The sequence below is a fragment of the Athene cunicularia genome, assembly GCF_003259725.1.
Source record: "Athene cunicularia isolate RWA chromosome 13 unlocalized genomic scaffold, athCun1 chr13_part1, whole genome shotgun sequence".
NCBI classification, from domain to species: Eukaryota; Metazoa; Chordata; class Aves; order Strigiformes; family Strigidae; genus Athene; species Athene cunicularia.
Window position 1 is genome coordinate 1,536,433 of NW_020799117.1, and position 4,157 is coordinate 1,540,589.

Sequence of the window (4,157 nt, forward strand, 5' to 3'; positions counted from 1 at the left end):
TTTTTTTTTTTTTTTTTTTTTTTTTTTTTTTTTTTGTTGTTGTTGTTGTTGTTGTTAACCTTGTTTCCTAAAAGCAGAGGCTCTGCCAGCGGAGGGCCTGGCATCAGAGGGGTTCAGTGTCAGAGTGCCTGGAGCCCCGGATCCCCGGGGGCTCCCACCAGCTCCCTGCCACTGACTGCTGACCCTGGGCTAGGCACGGGCTGGGGACCTCACCAGGGATGCTGCCCCCCGGGACGGGAGGAAGGTCGGCAAGAGGGACCCCGCCAGCCCAAACAGGCGGTTCTGCTCACCACATACAACCCCCCTGGCTGGGAGAAAAATAAATAAACCAACCCCAAACCTGAGTTGTCATGATGTAGTCACCTGAAGTGGAACAGATTCCATGATTCTCCCTACTCTCCTCTGTTTTCTGAGTGTTTTTTGCTTGTAAAAAGTGAGACTTTGGATGTAAAAACATGAAAAGACTGTAATAAATAGTTCTAAGGAAAAAATAGGATTATCCTGAACTCTTGTAACATATATTCTTTAGTAAGGCTTTATCATTTCTTCCCTGATTAAGACTAATTTTCAGTGGAGCGACTGTAAAATGAAACAGCAAAATATCTCTTGGGATAACTCAACTTACTGGATTTTACCCGCAAGTGCTTGACTTTCGAAGGCATGATAAGTAGCTGATTCTACATATGTGGGGGGTTTATTCTGTATGTGCTTTTTTGGATATTTTTCCCCCCTCCTATAACTTCTGATGAATCCTGTTTGAATCCAGACTGCCTGTTCCTTTTGCCACAGATTTTTCACTTTCAGCATGTTATAAAAACACAGTTATCGCTGAGGGCATGGAGAATCCTACGGAAAACCCCACGTGTCACCCAGTACCAAGGCATTTATACTGAATTTGGCGAGCGTCCCCTTTTTTGGGGTGTCAGCATGGCGAAGCCTGAAGGAAGCCACACGGGTGGACGGTTTGGGGAACGGTGCTGGGACCCACCTCCCCAATGGTCCGGGTGCCTTCCTCTGCAGCCTGGGGAGCGCTGTGGGCAGCCTTCGCTCTTCTGCTCCCACACGGTTCACCCTCCCCGTGGGGGACCCAGGTTGTGTTCAACCAGCTAGACATGCCTGACAGACGTGGAAAGGAATTGGAGTAACAAAAGCGTCTTTGTCTTAGCTGAGGCCCATCTCCAGTGTAGATGCGCTCACTGAGATCAGGCCTTGGGCAATATTTCTAGCCGGCAGGGTGGCAGTGATCTTTCCAGGTGGGAGTTCAGAATAAACCAGTGTTTGTTGTTTCCTAAATTGGTAACAGCCTGAAACAATTTGCTGTCAGGGAGTGACAATCAGAGGAGCAATCTAAAGACAAACCATACTCAAAAGGTAAGCCTTAATTTCTTTATTGCTTATGCTTGCATGGAAAATATACCGGGAGATGAAGCCTGACGATGCCAATGTGGTGGGTAAAATGTGTAGAGAAGGAAGGAGAAGTGAGGGGAAAAAAAAGAGAAACAAAGAGTAGGCAGAAAAAAAATGTCTGGAATAATGGGCAGCCTGATCTGAAAGCACATTCTTCAACTGCATTTCTGTCCATTCCCCAGGGCAATGGTAAGGCACTAAAGAAAGAAGAGACACAAGTCCCGTTACCTTTTATATCCTCTGTGGTACGGGTTTGATACCCTCCACCCACGGCGCTGCAGGGCTCGGGCCGAGGACGTTTGGCCGGATCCCTGGAAGGACACGGATGCGCCTCCCGGTCCTGCTTAGCCCAAATGTCCTGCTGACTCTGCTGCCCCGCGCTCCCTCCCCTGGCAAACAAATACAAACTCTTGGATGCAGTATAGAGGCAGAAAATTTGCTGCGGTTCTCTGCGGGCGCTTAGGAAGCGTGTCCGGAGCATTGCACATTCGCTTCAATTACCTTGAACGCTGGGATTTGTTTTGTGGTGGCCCACAGATGTGTCCCCTGCTCGGGTGGGCACCCAAGTCCTCCTGGGGGTTAAGCTTTCCTCTGTTAAACTGCCCACTTGCTTTTGAAACTGAGTTATTACCGGTCTGGAATTCACTGGTCAGTGAATTTGAAGTTTTAAACTTTTAATTAATAGAGGTATTTATTATATTATATTTTTAGAACTGTGTCACGGGATCTAATTATTTCGGAAGACCTGGGCCATGAAGATCAAGAAGAAATCAACCTGACATGCCAGAAATTATGGGGAGAAACCTGCAAGTTTATCGTTGTTTTCACAAGCTTTCTAGAACATTTTCAAACTGGGTTTACAGCACTGATAACATTCGCTTCTACCGGAGATCTCTGACTAGAAGAAATGTCTCAGTACATTAAGAAATATCAAGGCAAAAAATCAACTATGAGGTAGCAGAGCACCTTGACACATCAATTTAAGGGGGTAATTTCATTTCTTACATCAAGGCAGACTTTGTCTTCTTCCAAGCAAGTAACTTCTCTTTGTCTTATGCACTTAAATACAGCATCTGTGAATTCCTATCAGTCATAAATATTCCTCATTTGAACACACGGTGTTTGTAATTTGGAATGTCTTGTGTATGTTGCTGCTTTGTTGCTTCTCAGGAAACTGATAAATAGCTGAATACTTTTTGTTCCCTCTTGTTATCACACTGAGTGATTTTATTTTAAATTAAGGAGAAAAACACAGAAGAAGAATCATTAAAAAAAAAAAGGGCTGTTGAAGATGCAGCTTGACTCTTTTAAAATAGATGGCAGCTATTCTAAGCACAAAGCATCTCAGGAATTCTGAGACTTTTGCAGATAATGTAAACAAAACAGCAAAAGCTTTGAAGTTTCATATAATCACACGACGCGCTCAGGACTTTCAGAATTCAGTTACATTTATTTGATGGACTACTGCTGCGTAGGAGTCAGAGAATGTATTCAAAATGTGATGATAACGTGGCCTAAGCCTCACGGCTGCCTTTTAAAGAAGGAATCATTTGCTGTTGATACACTTAACACCCTTTCACTGCTCTGAGCTGCAGATGGGTCTTCTGTAGCGTGGCCGGCGTGACAAATATGTAATCCTCAGAAACCGTGGGTATAAAAAAAATGGGGAAAAGACTGATGCATCTATGTTAATTTGTACACTACGGGTGATTTTGTCCGTTCCTCAAAGTATCCTCATGGTGCTTTCAGCCAGTGGTTTACTTCATCAGTGCCGGAGTCAGTCCCGGTCTCAGTCTGCAGCCCCCAGGCTTTCCCCAGAGTTACTCCTCCAGGGCGCCTCACAGATAAATCCTTGCCTGGCAGATCAAGCATCCTCCTTTTTCTGTTATCTGTATGCACAATAGAGGTACGATTCCAGTGGAAGGGCTTCCATACTACAAATCTGCCACTATGGTGTGGCGCGGCGGGTGCCCAGCCTCTTCAGTCTCTGTTTACAGGGGCATGTCTTGCAATTCATTAATGCCAGCCAAACAGGAAAGTGAATACGGCCTTAAAATAAGTCCTAGCTGGTAGCTGTCACAGGCTATTCTTTGGGCTGCTGTAAATAGTCATTGCATGTCATCTAATGTACGGTTCATCCTGCTATTCTGGGATATCCAGATCGAAATGGGCTTTGCAGTCTCCTCAGCTGAGGGTATCTGGAGTATCATGTTGCCCCGACCTCTGCTACGAATTGTACCGCATATAACACAGTTCTCAGAAAATCCTACCTCTGTGCTACGTAAAAGTTACTCGGGAGCCGTTTTTACCACTTCGGTTATCCCGAGAATTTTCAGTGAAATAAGCCTTGGGAGGATAAATCTCCCTCTTGTTGTGATTTCCATCGTTTTCCATCAGACTTGAGAGATAATTACGTTTCATGTGTTTAGCAATGAAGCCGTCACAGCTCCTGACGTATCAGAGCTGGGTGATTGCCTGCCAAACAAAACCCAAACCAAACAACCGAAAATTTCCCAAAGGAACATAATAAAAGCAAATAGAAAAAAAGGATGAAAAACAGACACGAGAAAAACACCAACAACTTCCCAAAGAAACATAATAAAAGCAAATTAAAAAAAAAAAAAAAGGAGGAAAAACAGACACAAGAAAAACAACGGAAAGTTATATTACACTGTAGCAACATATGTGTAAGTGTCAAGAATACACAAATATTTCCTGAAACAATTATTTTCTCCTGGATGTTGCATATT